Source organism: Chrysemys picta, chromosome 7, assembly GCF_011386835.1.
Source record: "Chrysemys picta bellii isolate R12L10 chromosome 7, ASM1138683v2, whole genome shotgun sequence".
Taxonomy (NCBI): domain Eukaryota; kingdom Metazoa; phylum Chordata; order Testudines; family Emydidae; genus Chrysemys; species Chrysemys picta.
The window spans coordinates 13,758,789-13,772,142 of NC_088797.1; the positions used below are offsets into that span (position 1 = coordinate 13,758,789).

General features: G+C 37.6%; 1 protein-coding gene across 24 annotated transcripts in view; it reads left to right on the forward strand.

Moving 5' to 3' along the window:
* CNTN4 (contactin 4) overlaps positions 1-13,354 on the forward strand; it is a 657,650-nt gene that overhangs the window by 286,037 nt on the left and 358,259 nt on the right. For 2 of the 24 annotated variants that reach the window (XM_065550820.1, XM_065550817.1), the window contains exon 1: positions 8,081-8,321. The exons of 14 other annotated variants lie outside the window; for them this stretch is intronic. The gene's annotated coding sequence lies outside the window, so the exon portion shown is untranslated. Of the gene's footprint in view, positions 1-8,080; positions 8,322-12,567; positions 13,101-13,354 lie in introns of those variants that run through there. 8 more of the 24 variants (XM_065550812.1, XM_024105024.3, XM_065550821.1 and 5 more) reach the window with 5 other exon arrangements.

Below are 13,354 nucleotides of genomic sequence, written 5' to 3' on the forward strand. Positions count from 1 at the left end.
ATTAGCTTTCATTTGGCATACAGCCTTGTTTTGGTTTTGCAAATAATTTTTTTTGTCTTTGGTTATGCAATGAAATGTAGTTGTTTCCTGATTTTTATTTATTTATTGATAAAACTATGAAACTCTTTATCTACATCAGCTGTTCAAGGTTTGCTGATAGTCTACCTGGAAACTGTTCATTTGAAATAAAGGGATTTTTATTTTATTTTATTCTTTGACAATTGTGATTCATTTAGGAAGTCATCAAAGATGTAAGAGAGAAAATATTCCCATCCACAGGCTGATTCTTTCTGGTCTAAAACTGCATAGGATGATTTTTTCCCCTATTTTATTGCCAAACTCAGTTCCATTTTGAGTCCTCCAGTATGATTTTCCACTTATGCAGAATATCCTTTCAGTAGGTAGCTATGATGTTTTGTGGAAGCATTTGCTGAAGTTCAGTAATTAATGTCATTCTTGACCTCTCATATTTACTGTAGGCAACTCAGCAGGATGATAAAAGACCATAAATAAGCAGAGTGCTTTTGTTTGAATGGTTTCCTATATATATATTGTTCCTGATGGGTAATGCTACAATGACATACGCAACAAAAAAAATAACTGGAATCTAACATTAAACAAAGTTTAATTGATACTTTTTCAGCATCCTCAGCTCCAGTGATCCAGACTGGAAGATCTGTCTGTTAGATGATGTACAGCAGCAGGAAGTGCTTGTGACCAAAGCTTTTAGTGTCAAGGGTCTCCTCTGCTTCTTTTCCTAATCTCAATCTACCATAAAAAGACAGTTCCAATTATTCCTTCTGTACCTCCCTATTGCCATTGTTTTCCTTTACAGAATGTTTCATGACTTAAGTAGACAAATGCAGTAGTGAAATAGTGATCTTCAACCCACTATTATCGAACCCATTGGCCTTTGTGGTGCACAAGACCCTCGTTCCTCATTGGCCTAGCATACAGGGCGCCAGACACCATGCAGCTTCACTTGCTACATCCCTCAGTCAAAGTAGAATGCTGCAATGAGAGAGAGCACTTTCGCAACCCGAATCCCGTATTCGTAGAGACTGGGGTGTCACGGGACCGCTCTCCTCCAAGATGTAATCCCTCACCTCTTTTTCCCCCTTTACTAGTCAATGATTACTTCTTGGCTATGGATCTACTGGAAATTGTGATGGTGACTCTTCACCTTGTTAGGCTAACTCATCCACCATGATTCCTGTAGCAAAGAAGATGGAAGATTGCATGAGAGGTCTCCTAGTGTGAAATCCTTTCGGGTAAGGGCAAGCCAGTCCTTTCTAGCTTTCCTGTGTAGAAGAAAGGGTATGATTTTCCCTAACAAGAATAAAAGAATTGGAGCTAGATTCCTTTTTATTTTTACCCCCTCCGCCCCCCCCACACAAAAAAAGCCTGGTTCTTGGAGGCAGAGGAGAGAGAGAGAGTGCATTACCATCTTTTAACTCCTTGGCAGTGCTCAAAATAAAGTGGTCCTGGCCACATTAGAATCTAGATGGCTGGGCCGATAGAAGTTTTAGCCTTTTGGACACTTCCTGAACACTCTCTCCCCTCCCCAAGAGATGCTTTGTTAAGCCTGCTAGTCATACCTAGCATATGGCATCACAAGGTCCAAGAAGTGGCCAGGTCTTTTATGCAAAACAGCTTTCTATCCATCTAGATTGGTATGTTGTGATATTCAGTAACAATGTTTAAAACACGAGAGCAGTAAACAGCCTTTTTACTACCTCCAGCCATGTTTAGCCTGTGCAGAATAATCACGTGATCTTACTGGTTTTATCCCATCTTCCTTCCCGCTATATCATTAGTCCCCTCATATGTCATATAGTATATAGTTTGGGAAGAGATTATACCACCTTTTTATTTTGGAGGTGCCTAAAAAGCCTTTGGATGTTGATAGTAATTAATGAATATAATATTGACAGTCTAGTTTAAGTTTATTTGTATTTTATTGTCAAGTCAATCAATTTTACAGGAAAACATTGCAAAATGCAGTGTCTGGGCATGTTGAGCTGTACAGTTTTAATTGTATGAACATAAAAATTGATTACCCTTGAGCATTATAAACTATTTTTTATGGATTGAAAATATTTTCTGTGCATAAATGCTAATTCTTGTAAACAAGTGTCTATCTTGCTTTTAATATTTAAAGTATTTTAATTGTAGGCATAACTGGTTATCCTCTGTGATAATTATGGCCTTCCCCAGAGGCATTAAGTGTGAGAATGAATTAAAATAGTGGCATTCTTTTCTTTCATTTATTTGGAATGCCATCTTCTGCAGAGGTCTAGAACTCAAGGGGGCGGGGAAAGGTATTTTGCGCAAAAAAATAGGAAACAAGCTGATGCAGAGAAGGTGTGTTCAGGGGGGACTATAAATCAAAAAGAAGATGTGATGAGCTATTGATCTCCGTCTGGATCCCCCATAATACCCTTCCCACAAAGCTATGAAATATTGCAAAGTAGCGAAGACATCAAGAACCAGGAACGTAAATGAAACACCTTCTTGGACTGATTTTCTTCTTCTGAAGCAGCGGTGGCATGCTTTGAGTTTTGTAATGGACAAGAGCATCGGCAGCTCTACAATCTTGTTGAATGTCTTGGCAATGCAACATCGGAAGCTAGAGTTACATGACAGTGTCAGTGATGATGGTCTGCAAAGCAGCCTACTCCATTATGAATAATGAATTGTCAGCTTTGATGAAGGATGACTGTTGCAGTTCATGCCCCACCCTGACATTTTTTATTCTTTGGCCATTGATGAGGGGAGAGCCAAGTAGAATTCCAGTCATCAACTTGAAGAGAAGAAAGGTGACTCTTCTGAATTATACTGATACAATAAAAACAAATAAGGGTCAGGTATGAGTGGAGGAGATCCCGAGTCAACCTCATTTTAAACAAAGCAGTTGGCAAGTCCCATGTTCTTTAGCTGGATCAAAAGTGGCAAAAGTAATCAGAAACAGCAGACACTGATTCCTAAATCAGTTAACATCCTGAAATGGGATTTCCTTCCACCTTTGCGGCTACAAGTGTCTTTCTTTAGTTTAAAAGTCACTTTGCAATTTTTTTTTAGTTGCAAAACTGGCAATATGAAAGCAACTGTTCTATGGAATGAATGTTTAAGGAATAGATGAGTATATGTCTCTAGTCAGATAATTTTAGAGCTCTTCATTCACTCAAAAGATTGAAGCCCAATAAATACTGAGATTTTTGTTTCAAAATATGAGCTTCTCCATATAGAATTGGCCATATTCCCTCTGGCTGAATGTAAGTGCTGGCCAATGAAATTGCCTCCACTTAACATCATGGGAAAAATTGACCAAAATAATCTACTATCTTAAAATGAGCATAGCATCATGAACTTCAATAGACCTCCACCAATTTGCCCTTGCATCCTTGGGAACAGACATATGGGTGTAAATTTGCAACAAAACAACTTCATCCTTTTACTTATTTTCAGCAGTGGAATCTAAGAACCATTTTGTCCAGACCAGTTATAACCATTCCAGGAAGGATTCTGGAAGACTGGTTTACAGTGTAACAATTTTGTATGTGGCTCTTTTCAGGAGTTAGAGGTAACACTCTTTGCCAAATATGGGGTTACCGCCAGCACACAATTGACCTTTCTTTTATCAAGAATATCTGGAGGAAGGAATTCTGCCCAGTGCATTCTTCAGAGTTGGCAGCTCTGAGTTGGCAATTGGAGGAGAAGTGCTATAATAGTTGCCTGCCTGTCTGGATGGAGGGTTTGATTCAGAATAATATGTTTAAAACCCTACTTCTTATGCCTACAACACAGGGGTAGATAAATGTCTTGCAGCTCCCCTAATTTGAGAGTATTAGCTGAGATTTTTTTCTCTTTTTTTGCGGGGGGGTTGTTATTTCTGCAGAAGCACCTCCCTTCTTTTTATTTTAACCCATTTTGTTCCACCTGGCACACCATGGGCCTCTCTGTTCCATCAGGTCCCCTGATTTTCAATAAGAAGCTCAAAGACACTGAATATACATAGGATGCAAAGACAATCTGAATGCTTCCTTGCATGTAGAACCTGCTGCAAAGCCCACTGAGGTCAGGGAAGGCCTCCTATTGACTTTAGTCGACTTTGCATTAGCGTCAGACTTTGAATATACACTGCCACTCAGTAAGGCAAACTATTGGATTTGAACACTGCTCTGTTGACAATAAGGGTAGAGCAGTTGGTCCGAGGTAACTGGAATATGCTATTACATTAGGAATGAACCATGAGGAGAAGTTTAATGTAGAATCTTGTTTCCTAATTACATAGACTGGTAGTAAAAATAATAATGTGCACTTGTATATAGTGCCTTTTGTCCAAGGATATCAAACTGCTTTATAAATATTAATTAAGCCTCAAAACACCTCTGTGGAGTAGGTAATTAACATTGTTGTAACCATTTTACATACAAGACAGAGAGATTAATGGCCTTGTATTCCACAAACATTTATTTTACCAAAATTAGACACATTACAGGATGCCTAATATTTTTTTTCATGCAATTGCCATAGTTGCCTTTGAAAATTGTATATTTATGCATCTTAATGGCAAGTCATGCATCTGTCTGGTCATTTGTACATGCAGATACCTGATGTGTACAGGTAAAAATAAGGCACACACATTTGACGTGCAATACCGTGCCTGACTTTTGGAATATCAGCCTTGAAGTGACTTGCAAGGCCACATAGTAAGTCAGTGGAAGAGGATCAGGAACAGGAATCCTGATGCTGGTTTTTAGTTGTCTACTCATTAGACAACATTCTAGACAACTGACTGATTTATACAATAAGAAAAAGAGATGAGTATCCAAGGTTCAAGGTGCACCAGCAATAGGGTTGCCAACCCCGCAGGATTGTCCTGGAGTCTCCAGGAATTAAAGATTAATCTTTAATTAAAGATTACATCATGTGATGACACCTCCAGGAATATGACCAACCAAAATTGGCAACCCTAGCCCGTGACACATTACAAGAACAAAAATGAAATTCAATAGCTGCTTCATTCCTGACAGCCAGCAGAGCTCAACCCCTATCAAAAACACAGAACTCTTTCCCCCGTGCAGATCGAACCTCGCTTTCTGCAGCGCCCACAAATAGACATGCTTGAAGATCAACACATTTGGGCTTCTTCAGAGCAGGGGCCTAAGCTTGACTCAGAGTTGAATGTTCATCCTGGAGAAGGCTTTACCAAGCCCACCCCCATTTATTAAACAGATTGAGCACCTCCGCTGATCACAACTGTGGCACTACATCTTTAAATAGGGAAGAGTCAGGTAGGGAAGCCCCAATCCAGGTAAGTCCTTATAGATAAGCTCCTTGGGAAAGGATCCAATTTCTTGTTCTTTGTTTATATGGCAGCTAGCAAAGTGGCACACTGGTCTCTGACTGGAGCTCTAAGCATTACCACAATATAAACAATATCACTTTCTAGCTTCCTACAAAGCAATGACTATAAAACATTACCAATTCCGATAGCTCTTTTTATTATTTTTATTTATTCAACCCATCTCTTTTAACAATACCTATACACGTCTTGTTTGACAGCTTTCTGTTGGAGAAGGTCTGTTTTTTTTCAACCTTTCCATAAATAAATTACAAAGATTCCAGATTTTATATTTCTTATTTATTTTCTCCTCAATGTTGGTATTCCACTTTCAATAAAGAAATAATTATTACATCACACAATTGAAGGCTTTGTATGATTCTGCTCTATTTTTCTAATAATTTTCCTCCGAGGGGATTACACTAGCGATTGATGGAGTTTAAGAAAATTGTGGTTACTAATTATCACTTATATTTTGAAACAAGTGCAAATCACTGGGCACCACAATGTATCCAACCCAAACAATAATCAAAAATGAATCTAACTAACTACCCAGCAAATAAGAATTGAATAGAACTTAAAATCAATTAAACCATTTATTTTCAACTTTATTATTGAATAGATACTTCGGTATATATTAATTTGCTTCTCTTTTTATTTGCTCCTGTGGTCTGCTTACTAATATGACTGAGATGCACAATTGCTATTTAATTAACCTTTTTCACGGTCTGCCTCTCACATACTCTGTGTGAAACACATAGACTGAAGTTCCCATAATGCCAAGAATAAAAATAAGGGACTTGTAAGCATCAATGAATTAGCAAGTAAATTCCCATCAAGCCCAATATCTGAAATTTTGGGCCAGACCCTCTGTCTCTGTAAATCAGAACTCAGTTCAATTCACTGAATTCTGAGGAGTTAGGCCAGTTTATATCAACTGAGAATATGGCCAAAACAATTTTCACCAAAGGTGTGGCTTCAGATTATTGCATGTAAATTTGACCAATGTCGTTTTCATTGTTTCACATTAGTGAACAAAAAATCATTCACTACTTGACATGCAAGAGAAGGCTATTTCATAAAGCTAAGTTGTGTATTCTACTCTTCATGTTAATAGGGGTACGTTTACTCCCATACAACACAGCAATATTTTTAGCCTATCTGGGAACTCGGAGTCATTTGCCTGTCACTGCAGAAAACCTTGGTCAAAATCCTGACTTGGGACACAAGTGAATGTTTTACTTCATCTTGGCTCTTAGAAGATTTATTGTTGGACTGTTGCACTCTTTCCGAGGCCCAAATCACTGATCCCACAAAACACTAAGAGCTTTCAGTTCCCATTGGAAAAACTTGAAGTTGGTGAGACTCAGCCTCTCAAGTGATTGTGCGATTGGATAGCGGCATGACAATGAATGAGGTGTCCTGGGAGTTCTGTGAAGAAGCTTTAATGTGGTGGGCACAATTCTTGGCTAGTGTAAATTGCTGTGTGCTGACCAATATTTTCTGTTTACTTGTACTCCCGGTCTGTATCCATCTCTTGTCTGCTGTCTTCTTCTTGGATTGTAAATTCTTCGGGGCAGAGGACCATCTCTTTGTTCCCGTGTTTCTACAGCACCTACCACAATGAGGCCCTGGTCCATGATCAGGTCTGTGAGGCACTGTGGTAGTACAAATAATTTATAATAGAGTCTGCTATCATTCTTCCTTGTCCTAACTGTTTTTCTCAACAAATAGAAAAGGGTTATTTTTTTAAAGCTAGTGTTCAGTAACCAAAAACACTCTCATGACGACATGGAGGTTGTGGAATCTCCATCTGTGGAGATATTTAAGAGTAGGTTAGATAAATGTCTATCAGGGATGGTTTAGACAGTATTTGGTCCTGCCATGAGGGCAGGGGACTGGACTTGATGACCTCTCGAGGTCCCTTCCAGTCCTAGAATCTGTGAATCTATACCTTACATATTGATGTGTGAGGATGGAGAAAACACCTTTCAAGAGATGAATTTTACACCAACTGTGAGCACAGCCTTTAAATGGCTAGAATGGCTCACTTTCATTAAATGTGGCAACTGGATATGCTACCCCTTTCCTACACAGCCTTCTTATGAACTAGTGGATTTGAAACTTAAATAAAACATGCACCAAAAAATAAAGCCACCATATATTAGCAAGAAAACTACAAGTACAATAGTGCTCTCACTTTTTAAAGAAAAGTAGGTCTGCTTCTGCTTCTTGCTGCAGGACTGTTATCTTCAGTGAAAAGGCTCTTCCCCACTAGGATCAGAATTCACCAAATCTCTGTTCCCCAAAGATTAAACCTGAAAAGGATATAAATATTACACAGAGAAGGGGTGAAAATGATACTGCAGTATGTATGGCACCATGCAATAGTTAAATAGGACTGCAGAGAAGCCCTGACACAGACTTGTTGGATTATAAGAGCATAGTTTACTGTATATGTAAAGCATCCAGTTTAATTATAGGGATTTGTGTAATCATCTTTTATGTGGTCATAGCAAACATAAAGCCCTAATTGAAACCGGTGAACAAGTATATATATTTTATCTGTTTTTTGGTAAGGTTTGACACACTTGATCAGTGAACAAAATTGATTCCCTAATCAGAATCTGTGTTAGGATATCCAGTTAAAGATGTGTGCAGCTCTCTCTCAGTATGCATCTTTGATTCATGTGCTAATTGTGTAGGTCCTTTGGGGAAATACAGCAGCGAAGCAGTGTACTTCCTGATTAATGCTGGGGAAGAGACATGCAGTGCTCAGTGGATAGCAGTTAAGCATCTCTAGTCCCAGCTGAGAATATGGTTCCATTATCTCCCAGCTGCATAGACAATCCATAAGGGCCTGTTCTGCCTGGCTGATCAGCATCGTGGAAGGAGTGACTTGCTGAGAGCTGAAATCTTTGTTTGATTTGCTGTAAAATGTAAAAGAAACTGGGACATTTTACTTTACAGTTCTGTAAGTACCAGTTTTGCCTCTAAAGCTGCATGTGAATGTGACTTTGCCCGATGCATTTGATTTTCTATTCCACTGCTCTTTGTTGAATCTAACTGGTGAGACAGGGTATAATCTGTTTAGCGCTTGCAGTTTTCTTTGGGTCCTTTATACAGGCATGTAATTGATTCACTTAAGCAAATTAGTTGTCTTTTTTTCCAAAATGCTTTTTATGAACATTAAAGATCTCGCTACATGGGTAGTAGTGTGTTGTTTCAAAGGCTCGTGTGAGACATCTTAAAGCAGGCATTTGGGTCTTTTACAGTTTTTCTATGCATATCAATGACAATAGTATGACCAAAAATTATTTAGCTGAAACAGGTGCTTGTATTCTGTATTATAATGTAGAAAATACTTGTTGACAAAATAGTTCATTCAAGCTGCCAGCTTTCTGTCTTCTCCATAAACACAGTGTGGGAAAAGAGGAGAAGTGAAGTGTTCAGTGAGTTGCAAAGTGCTTTAAAACTTTCTTTTTAAAATGTACATGCATATGTATAATGGAATGTCTGTGGTATTGATTAATTTCACTTAAATGTCGAGGATTGAATTAAAATGTAAGACAAGCATGTGCAATATACAGTAAGAATCTCATTTTGTTTGCAAGGCATATTGTGAACACAGATGTGACTAACTCAAATTTGGAGTAGGTGTTTTATTTATTTTTAGGAAAAGATGCAATATATCAACATGCTTTATATAGCCCTGATTACTGTAATATCTGAGCAGCCATCAGGTTAATATATGTCATTTACAAAGATGCATTAATCTAGCACTGTACTTGCAGAAGAAATAAGTTTTTGCAGTGACTTGCAAATTATAAGTGACAGTAGTGGCATTAAAATTAATATCAGTATTAATATTATTTTTTCTGGCTTTCATGGGCTTTGTCTTCCGGTTCTATACATTTATGTAATATGTGGCTTTACATACAGTGCCCTTGGACTTCTTGTGCTATAGGTCAAGCCCTGGAATAGATGAAAGTAATTCAAAATTGTTCTGATTTGAAGGGTAGAATAGTCAGACAAGCTGAATGAAATCCTGTGATGCAGAAGGTACATAAGGAGTGCAAATATTTTTTTCCTGTATAGGCAATAAGTCTCAAAGCTGAGAAAACCACAGGCTGTGAAGTATGAAAGTGTCTTTCTGGTGAGGACAGAGTATTTTCTCATTAGACTTGGTTAAGGGGAACAGCACAAGAAAGAGTGGAGTCACAATAGATGGCTACCTGCGGTAGTACAGATATTCTCAGATCCTAGGGATCCAGGGAGAAAATAAGGAAAATATAACATTTAGTAAGAGGAGATGCTAGAGAATGAATACAGTATTTCCATGTGCCTTCCATATGCTGGGATTTTAGTGTGGAGGTTTCTGCTTCCATGGAAAAGGGTAAGTCTGAATTAAGTATTACAGAAAACATGTTTAAGGTTAATTGGTCTCAGCAACTGCCTCCTAAGCATTGTTTTTTTTCATAATTGAAAGAAGAACTTGTCCTCATTTCAAAATAGAAGGCATCTCCAATGAGCCCCGCTGTAGAAAGAGCTACATGGGTATTATGATAATTTGTTTCTTTAGGAACGGTGTTATTTCAGCATTTCTGTAATGATTATGAGCACATGCAGCATGAAATGTGATATTGCTCTAATATGCGTTAGCTAAACCAATGTACTTAGTTATCTGTCAGCCTTTTGCAAATATGTATGTTTTCATAAAAATGAGAGCTATCATTTTCATTTGTCTCAGGTTTTTACACTGGGAGATTTGTTTGCTCGAACTTGACCTCCTAGTCAAACTTCCCTAGCACATTTAAAATTTACTGGTTTGCGACTATACAGCATGATTTCTCCAAAGATTTTTTTTATTATTATTTTTATAGCTGTTATTTAGTTTTCAGTTTAGTTTAAACTTAGAACTAAGATTTTGAGGAGAGTACAAGCTATGAGGGAATGTTCACTGTTCTTACTTAGCCTCAAGACACAGCTATTTTGAATATTAGTGAGCAGTGTTTGCCATTACTAATTTTTGTGTTGTTCCTTATCATTTTGGGAGATTTGAAAATTTAAGCAACTGACTGCAACTGTGATGGAGTAGTCAGAAGCAGCTATGCAAAATATCCCCAAAAGGAGCTGAAATATACTCGTGGAAGTCAAAAGTTGAATTCCGGAACACTGTGCAGTTTGTTGCATAGTGCTAACACACCTTGCAGGCAGGTGTGAACTTGAAACAAAGGGTTTTGATTTCAATCCAGATTTGCTTAAAAATGTATATGAGGGAGAAGAGGGAATTAAAAGAAAACGGCAATGCCAGCAATGCTGCAGAACAACAACAACAGCAATTATTATTGTCCATACTGCGTAATCAAGTGGTTTTACTGGTCTTGTAAATAATAATGCTTAAGCTTACAGCCCTGGATCAGCAAGATACTTAAACATGTGTGTGGTGTTTAAGCACATGGGTTGAAGTCAATGAGAGTCCTTATGTGCTTAATGTTAAGTTCATGGTTAAGCACTTGGTTGAATCAGGGCCTTATATAGCACTTTCCGTATGAAATTCTCAAAGTGCTCCACAAACTGATGAAATAAGCCTCACGAGGCACCTATGCCCTGGCTTAGCATTATTATCCCTCTTCTACAGAAGTGGAGATTGAGGCACAAACACACTTGGCAGAGACTTGCTCAAGGTCCCAATACAGCAAGTCTGTGCTGCAACCAGAAGTGTAAACCTCTGCACCCAGTTTCTAGTCTCCTGTTCTAACTACTGGTCACTTCTGATGTACAAAAACAAAAACAAAACCACTTGTTGTAAGATTAGGAACAGTCCTTGTCCCTTTGATCACCTACATTGTTAGTGTCTCTCCACAGCATTAATTAATTCATTTCCACATAAGACAAAAGAAACTTTAAAAAAAACACTGTACTGGTTATTGCAACTTAAAAATACGGCATAAAATTGCCAGAACAATAATAGCATTCATCTTTTCAGAGGTACAGAACTTGCTGAATGCCAAATGAGTCATTACCCATTTGTTTCTCAGAAGTGGAGTTGTACATGGGGAATTTTATTTCTCTAATGTTAAGCTGTTGACATGACAAAATTAGGTCAATGCAAATTATTTGCTAAAAATGTGCACGTAACACATGATTTGTTGCATATTACAATCGCTAACCCTGTAGAAGTTTTAACTCTGAAGCAACCCAGATGAGCTAATGTTGCTGCCCACCCCAGAAAATAATAATCCTGGGAAATCCTTATGATGCATTGATTATGGATTTATAGTAAGTACTTTCAAACCTGTGGTTCTTATAGGACCCTACTTTAAACATATAGTTACTGACCTCCAAGTGTTGCTTCATCACATGAGGATATTTTAAAATGAGCATTTGTTAAGTAACTGCAAGAAGATCAGATTACTATGAGTTAGTTTTCTACAGGCTAATTTGTTGAAAGAAAGAAATAGCTACCTAGCAGAGAGTGTAAATTTGTTCATGTACTTTACACACAACTGAAGACAATAAGAAATTATTTAATGAGCACTTCTTTAAGAGCTGATGGACATTGATTCTCACTAACATTCAGTGCTTGTATGTTGACGTGGAGGAATATATGTAATATAAAACAGGACAATGCAGTATTTTCTGGATGCTATGAGTGCACCGCATACAATTGTATGTAAATATGCACGAACTTCTTGAGAGAGAGAGAATGGTATTATTTCAGGTTTGCTTTGTTGTACTTTAGGAATTCTAATTTCACCCCTGATTAAATTTATATAGTGTAACATATTGAAGCAGGAAATAGTTAATTTTTATGAGATCAATGCAGTATGTGAAAATTATTTGCTTTTGGTTTTGCAAGTATCAGTATGCTTGCTGGACAGCACAGAGCCAATTAAGTGAAAGCAGCGATGCAAGATTATCTATACAGTTTTTGTCATTGCATTCTTCCTCTCCATCCAGGCAATGAATTTCCATATTAAAGTATAATATACTCTTATCCACATAGTCTCTCTCTTATGCAGAATAGAATGGTGACAGGCAGGATTTCTTTACACTGTTAATTCTTTAGCTGCAGTCTTATATATTTTCTTCAGTGGCATCATGGGTTTAAACCAATGAATGAGAAGATTTTGGAAATACAGTTCAATATTGGTTAGTTAATAGTTCCAATGGTGTACCAGACAGTTTTATTGTATTGTATGAGAAAGCTATAAATCATAGACAAGACATGGCTGTATTTACACAGGGACCCTTCTGGTAGAGTCCTTTTTTTCTATAATTAAAAGATACATATTCTAAAGGAAGGAATAAAGTAGTAGTTTTGTTTATAAAGTAAAACAGGATTAGCTTGTTTTTTTCAGCAAGGGAAAGCCAGTGATTTAATGTTAAGAGGAAAGAATCAGAAGAATTGCAAAGAAATAAAGTATATCTTATGGCAAGATATAGAATGCAGTGCTGTAGATTTTAGAGGAGATGGCAGAATTTACAGAAGCTGACTATCCCAGGCAGTTGGCAGAAGGGACTAAAGAAGACAGATTTAAGACTTGCCAGGAGGAAACCCTATATCAGTGGGTAGATTCAAGTGCCCTGCAAAGGAAATGTAAATAAGGCAGTAGAATCTGAGAGTTCTGTGGTCAAATGAAATGCACAGAAACAGCTTCAAGCCGAGGAGGGAAGATGTGGTGTATGTGGAAAAATATCAAATGTAAGACCACTGGGACAAATTTAGAAACGGCTGCCGCATGCATTGGTAAGTTACTGTGTAAATGATTATGAAATTTGAATAGCTTGTAGTGAGATGTTAAAAAATGTTGTTGCCTCTAGCTGCTTTTTGATGCCTAAACGTGTTAATAAAATTACTGTGTATGCTTTTAAAAAGTAAAAACTACTACTCCGTGGGAAGTTGTTACAGTGATACTAGAAGTGCCCTAGGATTCTGCTTTAGAAACACAGAATCTCCCTGCAAAGTTACATGAATGTGGTTACCTGATAGGCATTACTAAA